The following is a 16,096-nucleotide window of genomic DNA, read 5'->3' as shown; positions in this document are numbered from 1 at the left end:
GTTAAGCTGAATCTGTTTTCTGAGTGCAATCCCTTTAAGTCTCCAAAGGCACAGACCTGTCTATTCATTTTGAGGTTGTCTGCGTTGTAGATCATTTTTAGCTAGTTCAGATGCCAGGCATTAAAGTGAATCAGCATGTTCTCTCTCTCTCTCTTTCATGGTGACTGTAGATTTGTTCTCTCTCATTTGTTATTAAAGCCAAAAGAAAATTAATCTAGACTGAAAGATGCAAGGTGTTCTTTGTGTCTGGAAAACACAGCAAACACTTCTGAGGAAGCAATGAGCAGGTATAGCCAAAGAAACTGTACGTCCAATCACTCCACACACACCACCATGCAGAAGAGTCACTTGAGGATTCTGTCTGCTAACAGACCGATTCCCTTCTTTCTCTTTACCTGTCTCTTTTTTGTATATACGGCAAGGGAAGAGAAACTTAGCTAGGATGTTAAGTGTCTCAATCTCTAAAAAGACCAAAAAGATGTTATGTTTACTCTTAGCAGGAAAACTAATGATAGGGGCAACAAGGGCACCAGCTCCAGGCAGTGATTTGGAGTGGGAAGGGGGTCACAAAAATAGCAGCAGCTGCTCTCCTGGCCACCACTGCCAGCAGTCCAGCTGTGGCTGCTGCCCTGTGCACTGCCACCAGCCAGAGTGCAGAACTGCTCCATCGTGCCTCTGCTCCTAGGCCTTGTACCTAGTTGCAACTGCAAAGGTGCAACTTGGTGAAGCAGACACAGAGCACATAAACTGGTGACAGCAAGTATGAAACATGCCTGCTTCATCCTGCAGCATCTCACCCAGGTCTCACCATAGCTTTTGTTTTTATCACCTGCGGGACAGGAGAGTTGTAATTGCTATACAGTAAGGTGACATTCAGCTAAGGACACTCGTGGTTGGCCAGTGATGGGGCAGGAAATGCCTCGCATGTGATGCAATAACCTTTCTCAGCAGCTGGTTTGATATGTCAAAAAAGGATGGCATTACTGGGGCCACTGTGTTCTGCACATACACCCAAAAGCTTGTGACCCTGCCACGCAAACAGCAGTGAGACCTGAACTAAGAGACTGAGGCTCAGGTTTCGAGGGAAGCACCACAGTTCTGGCAAATGGCTTGCTAGAGCTTTAATTAGAGCCGACTGAAGCAATCTTTCTGTGAAGAGGAAAGTGCCCCTTTGCACCTTCCAAACCTATTCATGGTTACATAAGCCTGGAAATGCGGATTCTGAGGTTGCTATGACGACTTCCATCCCTGATTCTTCTTGTCACTCTCCCACTCCAACGAAAACTTTTGTGTGTGTGAAGCAGCAGAGAAAATACGAATTATAGCATTGCAATAATAATTGGTTTGTTTGTTCCTTTAGTCCGGGGGTGCCAAATGAGTTTGGGAGACTTGGATGCTTGTATACAATTTAAAATTACCATATAATTTGGACTAAACATTAATCTCTGTAAGAACTGTATTGCCAGCATTCCATTTTTTTTAAACATTTTTCTTAAATTCAATAATTTAAAATTCTTGACCTATGTACTATGTGATTGGCTTTAAAAGATCATGAGATTAAAACGAAAACAAAAACAAAAAAAATCCCATTCTGGTTACTTTTTTATTTGTCTTCCTTTTTGGTAGCTTTTAGCTTTCATATTTTTAGGTCTTTCTTTGTAACCACAAAGGCTAAAAACTTACTTTTTATGGATATCTGAGATGCCCACAGAACCCCATTAATACCATTTTTAAATGGAAAAAAATCCTTCTTCAGTCTAGGGCTTTCAGAAAAACACGAAATGTTGTGACTGTCAGTAAAATCATGATCATTGGCAAAATGGTTGTACCAGGTGACACTGCAAAGCTGGCAGGACATGAGCTAGAGAGAGCTGAGATGTGGATTAGCAGAGAATGAAGCAGGGTAGGATTTGCATGCACTGGCAGGGCTGTAGCGCATCTCAGATCTGGAATAGTAGGGAATGTAGGTCCCAATGGAAGTGCATTGGCAGAGCAAGGTTGCAAACATGTAGATGAGGAGGTTCTGTATACTGGGGCTGAGCTACATTGGCACAGCTGTCTGGAGGAACCTTGTACAGTGTCTTGTTGTCACCTCCCTTGCAGAAGCATCAAGCTTTACCCTGGGGCTAGGGCCAGACATTACACATAAAGCAGTTTAACTGATCAGAAACTGGTTTAAACCTGTAACAGAACAGCCATACAGTGCACATAAACCAATTTGAAAATGGCCAAAACCAGTTTGAGATAAACCTGGTTGAATGTAGTATCGGACTTAACTGATTTGGGCCAAACCAGTTTATGCAATGTCTGTCCCAGACCCCTTGCTGGTTTAAGTTAAATCAGATACTCCCAGCATCCTGGCATCCTCTCTGCGCTGGGAGGGGCTCTCTGCTCCATAGCATGGTTGGCCCCTCCCCTCTGCTGTTCAGCCAAAGCAGGGGTGGGGAGTGGCCAGACACTGGCCTGCCATGGCCCCTGAAGCAAATTCCTCCCTTTCTTCCCCCGGCAAACTCTGCAGACCACAGCTGGGGTTTTCCAGCCCCAGCCACACCTCCATGGCTTTCCTGCAGCGAAGCAGAGAGGGAGTTAATTTCTCCCTCTGTACAGCTTTCCTGCTGCCAGAGAAGGGATTAATTCCACGGTGGTTCCTGGAGCAGGGGAGAGAGGCAAGCTGCACCTGTGAGCCCAGAGCTAAGACCTGCAGGACCAGACTGAGTGGTGGGAAGTGTTGGCAAAGACCTGATCATCATCATACATATGTGCTGGAGATGGAGTTAAGGGAAGTTGCAAACAGCTTCTGCCCGGAAGTTGCAGACCAAAGAATGCAGAGAGCTACATTTACATTATAAAACAGAACCTGTAAAACCTAAACAAAGCCTTTCTGAATGCCTGGCCGTAAGACACTCTGCCATCAGGATTATTAAGACTTATGCAAGGCTTTCTCTTGTCTTCATGCTTTACATTTTAAGTTAGACTAAGGTGTATGCTGTGTTTTACTGGGTTGTATCTTAGCTTAGGTGAAGATTTTTGGTAATTCCCTGTTGTATGCTTTGCAAATTACTGTGTTCAATACATGCTTGCTTCAGAGAAAGGACTTTTTTCCCATCCCCACTCATCAGTCTAGCAGCAGCTCCCCCGCACCAACCCTGGCTGGTGGCTGGCATCCTGTGTGTCCTGCTAGCCCTGGCTGGTTCCTGTCCATGCCCCCTCCACTCCAGCAGGGAGGGGTGAGAGCCCTGGAGGATGTCTTTCCTCCCTCCCCTTTGGCAGTGGCTGGCAGGCATGCTTTAGTGCTCCGCGGCTTCTGGCTTGAGCCACTGCAGGCACATGCCTCCATTTCCTGATTTAACAGAGAATGTCTGTCCAGTTATTAATCAGTTTAAGCTGCACAGCTTAGACTAACCTGCAAAGAGTGAATCAATTCAGGCTCAGGCTTTTTGAATGTCTGTCCCTAGCCAAGTATTCTAGGCTTCATGACCTTTTTCAGCCAAATGACTTTCAGGTGTCCTTGTCAGTGCTGAGCCTGTGTTGTTAGCAGCCAAAGAAATTGCAGTACATCATGAATTTCTTTGTGTAGCTGTTTCTTTCTTTTGGGATTAAAATAAAATAAAATGCTTCTCAAAGAAACTAATGAGGACTAGTTATTTCCAGGTGGTTATATAAGCTGTCTACAAACAACAGTGCTAACTTAACTTTTCCTTTCCATCTTTCTTAAAAAGCAAGCAAATAGCAAATGCCCAAATCAAGAAAGATGACAAGAGGTTTAGTGTGGTGTGGCAGTAAATGTAAACTGTTCTAACTTTCATGTCTTAATTAGCTGTAATATTGATTTCCTACCTTGAATAAATTATTCTAGCTTCCCCCCCTCATGTCTTCCTTCCTCTCTCTTTATTTTGACTGATAGTTCTAATCCCTTGTCACTCTTTTTCTCCGCTTGCTGGAACTACACGAAGTGAAACTGCTGTTGCCTAGTTTGCTGCCAATTAAAACTCGTTTCCTCCATTCATGCCACAGCAGCAGTCATCTTCTACTTTCAAGGAAAGTGCAGGTCAAAACCAACAGAAGCCTTTAATAATCCAGGATTTTTATCCAGCACTAAAAAGAGAATTTTTTGTTGCTAATTGGATTGTTGTGGGATTATGAAAAGCAGAGAAAAACCCCTTGGAGAGGAAGAAAGCCAGGAATATGTGGAAGCAGAGAGAAGAAAACAGGCAGTTCTATACATCTATAGGTGTTCCAGGAACCTTTCCTCAGAACAAATGCATGGAATACATCTTGGGTCTAATTTCTCAGAGCCCTGCAGCTTGTGTAGCCATTTCAACTAGTGCAAAACATGTTGACATGACCCTGCCAGAGGGGTAACATTTAAAGACTTTCAGTCTTTCCAAAAGACAGACTTAGTTCTGACCACAAACGATGGCCTCCTGCAGAAAAGTATTGGGTGTCTTTCTACAACTGGTGTTACACAGGAGAATGAGTTAGATGATCTGAATGGTTCTATTGAGCCTTGAACTCTAACACTTTTTAGGACTAGCCATAGTGTATATGTGTATTTCATTTCATGATCTTCAGAATAGGTTTGAAAACAAGTTCATAGAGGTTGGAACTGGGCTAGTTTATGAAAATCAGAGCAGCTAGATGAGGGCCGTGTTAACTTGGGGGTTCATTCAATCTTGGCACCAAACCTCGTAACAACAAATTAACACAGCAATTCTGATAGGTGTCCTATCTCTTCCACTTAATAACCCATGCTCCATTTCAGTGCAACCAATTCTTGTGATTTTATTGTATATCTTGTGGTGTTTGACATTTTACTTAAATGTTGAGCATTTTATTTTTAACAAAAAATAAATGCTAGCACTACTGGTTGCAGAGGAAATGTGTGAAATGTGACTGGTGTGCACCCTAAAGGCTCAAAAGACATACAGTAAATTGAATAATTTAACATTGATTATGTTTTAATCTTGTAATTTTTAAGCCAATCTCTTGTTGATTCTCTGATTCATTCTTTTTTTTAATGTTTATGGTTGGTGATGCTGCCCTTAGAATCACCGGACAAAAATGGTGTTGTCTGTATGTGTCAGTAATTGCCTTCAGTTCCGTACCATGGAGACTGTATTGTTAGCTCAGACAATAAGTTGCCCAGGGCAAGTGTTCAGACTATACTGTGTGTCAGTATAATGAGGCATTTCCTTGTATCACATCTCTATGCTGATTGTGCCTGGCCTCCTGGTTAAAACCCCAAACTGGGAGTTAGGAGATAAAGCTTCTACTCTCAGTTCCACCCCTTAATATAGTGAGTGACCTTAGATAAATTATTTAATGGCTCTGTACCTCAGTTTCTTTAGTGGTAAAATGATGGTGGTATTTATATACCTGACTCATATGAAGGACTGAGGCTATTTCATAAACACTTGCAAGGCATGTTGAGGTATTAGCAGAAGATTTAATAAAAGAACATAGTATTACTACTCTTATAATGGCTCTCACTTTGCATCTTGAGTGCATGATTACTATTCTTTGAAAAATAAAAAACAGAACAAGAACAAAAAAAAAGAACATTATAATAATTCTTAGCTGTTTCTTTTTCCAAGAATTATTCTTATTCAGGAACTTTGATTCAGAAATCAGAGATATTTAATATTGTGTCTCAAAGTAATGAGGCATTTTAATTGCAAAGGCCTTATTTTCATGATAAAAGAAAAAGAGCATGTTAAGTAAATAACTATTGTAATTGTATAGATTTTGGTATATATTAATGCCACTGTTGTGAGACAGTCCACCAGAAAGTGGAGGGTACAGAAGTTATTAACTCTTAAGTCCTTGAGAGAATAGCACTGATTCGTCACCTATTACTCCATTTTTACCTTTGAAATCTAGTGCCAAGTGGAAATCTGCAGGTCTATGGTGTCCTGACACTGGAGTGATGTGTTAAATCCAGATCCATCAGCTTCAGGGAGGATGCCAAGGGATATATCAAAAGGATTGAGTACCTAAGGTAACAGAAAGATCTCTTCTTGAGACACTGACTTCATATAGAAGACCATGGGGATTGCCAAATGGATAACTTTTAATTTCATAGTCCACTGCTGCAGTACCAGCATTAGGGAGCAGAGCTGAGAGTTTAAAAAGTCTGTCTCTTGGGCTAGGAACAGACATTGAAAAAGCCTGTGCCTGAATTGATTCAATCTTTTCAGGTTAGTCTAACCTGCAAAGATTGAACCGATTTGGAGGTAGACAGACATTCACTTTTAAATCAACAAATGCAGGCACATGGCTGCAGTGGCTCAGACTAGAAGCCGGGGGCACTAAAGCAGCCCTCCCTTCCCTTCCATAGTGCTGAGCTGGGAGAAGGGGGGGGATCATGGCCAGGCCCCAGGACAATGCTCTGATTAGGGAGGGGTTTAAACCCCCATCCTGCCTGCACAGTCCCAGGGTTCTCCTAGCTCACTGCTGAAGGGGCAGAAGTGTTGCCAGCCCCCAGCCCCGACCTAGCACTCTGAGGTAAAGTGGGGAGGGGGAGGGAAGACTACTTGTGTGGACTGCATGCATCTGTTGATGATACTGAGCTTTTCAATCTCCCTCTCCCTGCTTCTTCATATTGTTTGCAGCAAACCTGACAGACAAGGGAGCCAGCAGGGAGCTGATAACACAACATTATTAGCTCATCAAGAAAACAAAAGCCTCTCTCATTAGTTCAAGCTCTTCTTAAATAGGTTTTTCCAAGGAAGTAGAGGGACATTACCAGCTGACCTGTTGATTAGCTCCAAAAAGCCCTAAGTGGACACTGTCCTGTCTGCCTTTGTACTGTCCCAGTAAAATTGGACACACACAGACACCTCTCAGTATTAGCTAAGATACTTCATGCTAGCTAGGGTCCATGTGCCTGGGGTCCATGCTGTGGGAGAAGGGACCGGGGAAGGGGGGGGGGGCATCCCCTGCTTGAGCAGCAAGCAGCAAAGCAGGGGAAGTCAGGCAGATGCTGCTGTGCCTGCAATCTCCCAACTCCTTCTGGTTAGGGACAAGAGGGGCAGGGCCAGCCCTGATCTCTGGAGCAGACAGCTCAGGGCTGCAAAACATCTGGGATGCTGGAGTACTCTGATCTAACTTAAATCAGGAAGGGGTCTGGGACAGAAGTTCCATAGACTGGTTTTACCCAAATCAATTAAGTCTGATACTACATTCAACCAGGTTTATCTTAAACCAATTTCAGCCATTTTGAGACTGGTTTATGTGCACTGAATTTATGTTCTGTTATAGGTTTAAACCAGTTTCTGATCATTTAAAGCAGTTTATGTGTAACTTCTGTCCCTAGCCCTAAGTCACAAAGAACACACCATTGGCAGAGTTACTGCAAAAAGAGCAGGCTGTAAAGATCTTAAAACTTTACAGAAATAGTTCTTCTAGTCTCCTGTGACTGTACAAGTGAAGGTGGCAAGGGGATGGCAGTCTCAAATAGATGTTAAAAACCTACAATACATAGGATTTTTTTCTTGTTTCTTGCTCCCCACCCATTAACAAGGCAGATGGAGCCTCAGAACATGAGTGTTTATACAAGCCTAGGTGATCCCGCAGCCATTGGAGCAATCAGGGCTATATAACAGCACTTTTTAATGGAAACCAAAAGAGATCCACCCGCCAGAGACAGTGTCACGTGCTTTGCTTAAGTCTTGTGGTGTTGCAGTCCCTGCTTCATGCATGTTTCATGAAGCCCGGCTCATAAAAATATGCCATTTGTTTAGTTTCTTTTTCCCTTTGTACCTAAGGAGGCTTTGTTACCCTTTTGTCTAGATGCTTTTGTAGGAATCTGTGGGTTCCTCCCCTCACCCAGCTGCCCTCTTACTCTTCCAGCACCTCCTTCTGTTTTCCCCCTGCCAGTCTCCATTCCTAATGCAGCAATCGGAGCTAAACATTTTCTGGAAGGAGCCAACCTTGACCGGAGGTGTTTGAGAGGGAAGTAAGGTCATAACATGGGGCACCAAGATGAAATAACCAGATAACTCTGTGCTGATGAAACTGAACTTTGGACGAGGCCCAGTAGCTGCTGTTTTCCCTCTCTCTGTGTGGCTCTTGGATTGGAGGCCAGAGGGAGGCCTAAGTACAGAGTCTGTGAAACCTAACAACAGAGTCTGGCCCACTAAAAGCTTGCTTTAGTCACTGATGCATGAGGCTGCAGAGGGATAGATGCATACCCTTCCTCCTCTTCTTCCCAGATACATAAGAGGTGAAGGAGAGCCTAAGAAAGGAGATCCTGGAAAGAGACTGAAGGTCATAATTTCATCCTCCTCTTTTCTTGAAGAGCTTTTTCAGTATTCTCTCCTTAGCCTCGGAGAACAGCATGACTTCTCCAGGAAAAAAAATGGTAGACCCCACATACAAGTGTTATGGAGAGGCTCCCACCAGGGCAAGGTTGATTGTAAACCAAGTAACAGTATCTGCATCACTGGGGGGTCTACATGCTGGTTTTTTCATCCTTACCTCAACAGCCCTCCCTGGAGATAAGGAAAGAAAAACACTTTGTACTTCTCTCATATCTTCTGTTTAAGATGTCCACAGAGTTTTACAAAAAAAGAAGTCTCCCAACTAGAAATTATCAATAATTTTCATTCAGAAGTTAGAAAATTGACTTTTCTCCCCCCCCCCCCCCCAAAAAACCCCAAACGCCCAACCTGCAGGGTATCACAAACAGTTTTAGCATTTATAAAAACATTTTTTTTGCTGAATCTGAAAATTTTGTTTTTGCCACTCCAGTGTCTCACTCGTTGCCATTGAATGCAAACAAGTGAATGATCCATAGATTATTAGGGGCTGGAAGGGACACCTCGCAGATCATTGGGTCCAGCCCCAAGATCATTGGGTCCAGCCCCCAAGGCTTGATATCAAGGCTTCTTTTAAGTATTTTTTTATTTTTCTCCTCATTTTCCAGTTTCTATCCAGTTTCCAGTAACTATTCCAAATTCTCAAAACAAAACTAATCCTGTTGCTTACTAATTTTTCAAAGATTGTAAAAGTTCTGAAAAGGTAAAGTAGCAGAAGACAAGTGAAGGTGTGCATGTATGTTTGGAGAAGGAACCTTGACAGCATTCATTGTGTGTACATAGTGGCAAAGAAAGGAAAGGGAAGAATGGAAATCCAATTTATTTTCAAAAAATATTTCATAAAGATGATTGAAAAATTAGAAGCAAATTAGAAGCAGCTTTGGAATTTTTCACAGACCTGTCTTCCAACCAGCTCTACACTCAGTCCCCCGGTGAGGGGAAGTAAATATTATCATCTTCATTTTGCAAATGAGATGACTGAGAAATTGTGTGGTTCTTCAGTCATAACTAAACTTTGTGGCAGGCCTAGGAATATACCCCAGGACTCTGAAATCCCAAGTGTCTATATTAACCTCAGCTATTCCTGTTCTACGTTAAGACTTTTGCCATCCACTTCTTTCCCCATGTTCCTCTCTGTTTGTAGACCTTTGAGTGCCCTCCATTGAGTTTCATAGGCAGGGGACTGTGGGTAATATGAGGACAGCCTCCTTTATGGCTACCCAACTTCTTGTGGTTCAGGATAAGCAGCATATGGGGGTTGGGGAAAGTACTGCAGTTGGCTGACTCCTGAGTGTTAATAATGTTTCTGTGTTGATCTCAGGAGGGGTTATAAACAAGTGCAGTGAATGTAGGAGGGAAGGAGGGAAGAAGTGAAGGTGTGGGGGTGGAAGAATGAGCCTGGCTTACTGAATAAAGGAGGGATCAAAATGAATGGGGAGAGAGAGAAAAGCTGGTTTAAATATTTAATCTCTCTGGTGTTTGCATTGAAAGGGAGACAAAAGCCTTGGAACATCGTTTGTCTTGAACAAATTCTTACCAGAGCTGAATGACATGTGATCAACATTTCCCTAGGGGAAAGAGATGAGCTTGGTCCTACGCCTTCAGACCATTTGTCCAGCCAGCCAGCATCCAGTCTCCTGCTGGCCACAACCTGGCACTTCAGAAGTAAAAGACTGGTGAACAGGAATGCACCTAGCCTCCAGGGCAGTGCTCTGCACTGAGGGGGTGGGGGGGTTGGTCCTGTGAAGATCAGTTTGTGCACTGCATGGCGTGCACAGCTCTGTAACTCAGAGGTCAGGCTGCCAGCCTGCTGTGCGGGGACCACACCTTTCAAACAGCAGAAGCCTCCCTAGCTGGAGCTACCGTAAAGCAGCTGCCATTTTGTGCTTCAGCTTTGATACAGAACAGTACTGGCCATGTCACTTTGCTTTTTATCATTCATAGAGATTTGTTTCCTCCCAGCCTTCCTTTCTCTCCTCTGTCAGTATGGCCCATCAGAATATGGAGCTTCTCCCATTGCTCTGATTCTTCTCCTTCCCTTAACCAATATGACTTAGTTTCCCCTCTCTGCTCTGCTTATCCATCTTTCAGGTGAGCCCAGCACTTTTGCCCATCAATAAGTACAGCATTGACAGCACCTTCTATAGCTAAAACAATTGTATTTGTACACTAGCTTTGGTTGAATGACCTTGAGCCAGCCTCAGGGATAGTGTGTACATGTTCAGTAGGCCTGTGCGAGTAGGCAGGTATTCAATCCAGCTTCGGATCCGGCCACTTCAGATGCCAGGGATCCAATCCAGAGCTCCGGACTGGGTTTCCACCTCGATCCAGCCAAAGCTTCGGAGCCGCCTCGGAGATCCGGCCATAGGGTATAATGGGGGAATCAATGAAATATCTATAACTTTGTTGTTTTTTGTCTGATTTGGATGAAACTTGCAGAGATGGTAGCCTCTACTGAGAACATGAAGTCTGCCAAGTTTCAAGAAGATCCATACAGGGAGTTGGGGGACCTGCACCCCAAATTCTTGAAAGCAAAACTCATCTCACGTGTATATGTTAAGCCACAGGGGGGTGAAAACTGCAGGGGTGGTGGCCCCTGGTGAGGCCATGAAGCCTGCCAAGTTTCAAAGAGATAGGTGCAGGAGTTTGGGGGGAAACGGACCTCAACCTACTGACAGGCAAAACTCGTGACATGGATGACACTGCGTGTGTTAAGGTGCAGCACGGTGAAAGCTGCAGGGGTGGTGGCCCCTGCTGTGGCCACAAAGCCTGCCAGCTGTCGAGGAGGTCAGTACAGGGGGGTTCTGGGGCCCTGCACCTCTGGCTGCTGACAGGCAGAAGTTGTGACATGATTGCTTGTGCATCTGTGTCTGTCTTGAAGAATGGGTGTGGCCGGGGGAGAGGGGGGGGAAACTACTGCAAGCCTGGCTGCTAAGCTACTGTGTTACCAGTTACCAATTAATCATGATTCACTCAGGGACCAGCTCAATACACAGTACCTAGCTACTAGTAGCTACTAGATAATTAGTTAATTAGCAACGATTAACACCTAGAAAACCACAGACTAAGGGGAAGATATAATCAATACAGACAATCAACTGCCCCAAGACAGAGACAGTCAGTTGCACAGGCACCCATGGCACGAGTTTTGCCTGTCAGCAGCCAGAGGTGCAGGCCCCCAGAAGCCCTGCACCTATCTCCTTGACAGCTGACACCTTGACTGCAGGGTGGTGGCCCTTGCTGGCAGGCTTCATGGCTGCAGCAGGGGCCACCACCCCTGCAGCTTTCACCATGCTGCGCCTTAACACACACAGTGTCACCCAAGTCACGAGTTTTGCTTGTCCGCAGCTGGAGGTGCAGTTTCCCCCAAACCCCTGCACCTGCCACCTTGAAACTCGGCAGGCTTCATAGCCTCAGCAGGGGCCACCACCCCTGCAGTTTTCAGCCTGCTGAGCCTTAACACACAGGGTCATCTATGTCACGAGTTTTGCCTGTCAGTAGCTTGAGGTGCAGTTTCCCCCAAACCCCTGCGCCTATCATCTTGAAACTTGGCAGGATTTGTGACCTCACCAGGGGCCACCACCCCTGCAGTTTTCACCCCACTATGGCTTAACACATACACGTGACATGAGTTTTGTTTTCAAGAATTTGGGGTGCATTTTCCCCTGAAAACTTGTCAGGCTTCATGCTCTCAGCAGAGCCTACCACCCCTGCAAGTGTCATCCAAATCAGACAAAAAACAACAAAGTTATAGATATTTCATTGGTTCCCCATTAGAGCCTATGGCCGGATCTATGAAGCTGCTCCAAAGCTTTTCCGGAAAGCCAAACGAAGCCAGCACTTTGATCTGGACATGCTGCTTCGGATGCCAAAGTGTCCGAAGCGTCTCCGGATCTGAGGCACGGTCTGAAGCCTCGCACAGCCCTAATGTTCAGACTTATGGCCAGCCAGTATCTGGAAAAAAGAAAAGTTATTTTGCAGGCCCTATCAAGTAAAATGGCTGCTGATTTTGTTCAATTACAATTAACTCTCTTAAAAACTATGCACTTCCCCACCATGCCTTGTACTTTAGCCCCAGGCTAGAAATCCACATTGCAGACACTATCATTATGACCAAGAAGAGTTAGATAGACCTCTCTTTAGAAACTGCTGACCTCATTCACCAACTAGTCTTAGAGAGACAAAAATTGAAAGTAATGTTCTCTAATTGGTTGGGGGGAGAGAGTTATATATTTATTTCATCTTGGCTATAACCTTAACTTCCTTCATTGAGATCCACCCACTAATGTGGACCTCTGTACCATACTGAATGTACTTCCATTAAACAGTACCAGGAAAGCAGAGAGCCATGAAATGTGGTTTCCTTACACACTTTAGTTAACTTTACTTTCTAGATCACAGCTTATCTGTCTGACATTCTTAAAGGACTGTTGCCATTGCTGTAGCATCTGAGCTCCTCAGGATCTTCAGTACATTTATTTTCATAATACCTACGTGAGATAAGGAAGTGCTATCATTCCCATGTTATAGATGGAAAGGTGAAATATAGTAAAACTGAATCATGTGGCCAAAGGCACATAGGAAGTCTGTGGAGAGGCAAAGAGTTTTTCAAGTCTGACCTCCTGAGCACCAAGTGAGTACATAAAGCACTGAGCCATCCTTCCTCTTCTCATGACTTGATGAGCTATGAACAGAAACAACAATATAAATAAAAAATGCAAATGACATTCTTCGAATGGTTTGAAGAATTTGTGTTGAACTATTAGCTTTACTTGTATGAATAGTTCATATTTCATTAATCATAAGATGATATTAAGTGGATCCCAATGCACTTGATGTTGTCTATCCCCCATAATTATCTCTTGGTATAATTTGGAGGAACTACTTTGAAAACCCATAGTTTGGAGGACATTTTATCCCATCTAGATTCCCACCAAGCAATTATCGTTATGGTATCTGAGTGCCTTCAGCAAAAGATAGCCAAGTCTTTGGTTTTGACCTGGCTAGGCAAGTTTTTTGAGCTGTAACCTTGCTTTTATCTATTTCTTCTGGACCTGCATTTGGTTTAAAATAGAGTTTTAGTAAGGTTAGATATCAGGATAGTGACATAACTGGAATCCTGGCTACACGGCAGAGACTTCCTTTGATAAGTGAGGTGGAGCCTCACCAGAACAGACTAATCCCTCAAACATGCTTAGTATAGGCATACTTGAGTGAAAGGAGAGTTAATTCACCATAGCCTTCTGGCTCTTGACTTTGCTGCTACTGCCAGTGACGTTTCTTTTATCATGCTGACTTTGTGATGTCAATCCTTGTCTAGTAAGACCTGAGCTGAAGGCCCCTATACTCATTTTATTTAGACCACTGAATGAATAGCTGTAAGATCTGACAGATTTTTAGTTGCTACTGACTCATTGGGCATGTCTGCATGTGCAAATGCTGCTGGATGGGTTTACTCTGCAGTAATTTACTGCAGAGTAAACTCAGCCTGGGCAGACATCTACACATGCAGGCATTTGGGAGCAGATTTGCTCCCAATAGGAGCAGCCTCAACAGGGCTGCTCCCACCCTGCTCTGTCTCCCTGCAGCAGCCATGGGGAGCTCTAGGCTCCCTCTGGGTGCTAGTCCAGGGGCTGGCAGGGAACAAGGCCAGGAGACAGTTGTCTTCTGGGGGAAACTGGGAGATTGCTTCCTGCCTCCAGGAGCTGCCTGCTGCCAGCATGGGCTCCAATGGCAAAGCCTGAGCTAGGACAATGTCTCCCTGCCCTGGCAGCAAGGAACTCCCGGCCCCAGCATCCTGATCAGGGGCAAGGGGCTTGGAAAGAGCTGCAGGGGAGGGGTTGGGATCTACCTCTCCCCCACAGCTATTTCCAAGCCCCATGCCTTACTTGCCTGATCAGGGAATGAGGCTGGGAAAGAGCTTCAGGTCTGGGACTTGTCCCAGACCAGGACAGTTTCCAGCCAGCTCTGGACTGCATGTGGAGACTTCCCTAATAGCAATTGTGGAGCTGGAGCCAAGAACTCCCTGCTGTCAGGGGAGGGGGACATTGTCCCATCCCAAGCGTCTCTACCAGAGCCTGCCCCGGCAGCATGCAACTCCCAGGGGCAGGGAGCAATCTCCTGCCCCCTTCTGCCTGGCTTACTGGGAGCAAATTTGCTCCCACTCGGCCAGCTACATATGCCTTACTGCACAGTAACTACTCTGAAGTTAATTTACTAAGTGCTATTGCAGGTAGCAAATTAACTGCGGAGTAGAGCAAATTACTGCACAGTAAGCAACTGCGCATGTAGATGGTGATGCTTATTGCACAGTAATTTTCTCTACTGTGCAGTGAAGTGTCTCATGTAGAGGTGCCCATTGTCAGTTTGATCTGGTACACCAGAAGTCAGGGTTGTCTTATGACAATTAAATAACAATTTCTGAGCTACCAACACCCTACCACACTGTGTGCCAAGATGGAAGGTTTGACTCAATGGAAGAGACTGTCATTGAAGAAGTCCTAATATCCCTCTGAAGGGAGCTGAATTTATGCAGTGACTCACCACCCATTACTGTACATTATAAAGGAGTTAGAAGGGACTGGCAAACAGTAGCCATGTACATACAGCAGTGTATGGGTACACGTGACCAGATGTCACCTGCTTCAGAGATGACTGATTATGCACAGGTTAGGTGCGTGGGCCTAACAGAGCAGGAAAATGGTGGTAGGGACAGTATAAACAATCATTTTATGTAGAAAGCGGTCTTCCTACAGCATGAAGAGATCAGGAACTTTAGGAGTGTGGTCTATGAGAGAACATGGATTCATGTATTGGTCCTGAGTCAAAATGAAGTTACCGATTTGAATGAAATTTTTCAATTTATAGTAAATTCTCTGAAACAAGGAGTGACAGGGCAACTGAAACTAGTTATGAATTTGAATTAAATTTGACGAATAATTTCAGGTGTGTGCGGGCCGGGAGCAGTCCGAGGCTTTTGGGGGTGCGCGGTGGGCTGTGGCCAGCAGCCCTGGCACGTGGGTCGGGAAATTCGGCACGGCGGACTAGAATTAGGCACGGATGCGTAGCGGTTGATTAAAGATGATGTTACTTACACCGTAGATGGTTGCGGTGCAGGCAGGAAAAAGCTTCGCTTAAGTTGCAGTTACAAAACTCGCTCAAACAAGACCCATAGAAAACTCGAGCCTCTTAAACCCGGAAAGAGCTCTGGATACACACACACATGAAGTTTGCTAGGCTCCGTGGACCGAGCGCGCAGGGAAGGGTACGTCGAGGGATCTGGCGGCAACGGGAGAGGCTAGAGGTTGATCAGGCCCCTATATCCTTCTTAAGGCACACGCTGGGTTTGTTAGGCTCCACAGCGCTTAGAGTTCTTCACGAGATGGATGTGGAGTCCTCCTAAATGAGGTCCTCCCCGGAGATCTCCAACTTGGGCGGAAACCGCTCAAGCCTCTTATACGGCTAGCAAGCCAATCGCTAGCCGCCACGTGGGAATAATTTAGAAACAGCCAATAGTGGGACACAAATTTGCATGCGAATGGCGGGAACTACTTTGCACCGGGGTTTTCTCTATGCAACTGAGAATTGCACCGTGCAAAGAAAGCTCCCCGTGGCGGGAAATAATTCTGCAGTGCCGAAGCGCACACACAATCATACCCTTGGGTCATGACAAGGTGAAAAGGGAGTAAAGAATATTTTTAAATGTCCCAGGATTCCTTTCTACATTTTTAAATGAAATATTTCATTTTGGATATGCTGAATCATTTCATTCCAACATT

This window comes from Alligator mississippiensis, chromosome 4 (genome assembly GCF_030867095.1).
Source record: "Alligator mississippiensis isolate rAllMis1 chromosome 4, rAllMis1, whole genome shotgun sequence".
NCBI classification, from domain to species: domain Eukaryota; kingdom Metazoa; phylum Chordata; order Crocodylia; family Alligatoridae; genus Alligator; species Alligator mississippiensis.
The sequence above is the reverse complement of the archived record's forward strand: the minus strand, read 5'-3'. Positions refer to the sequence as shown.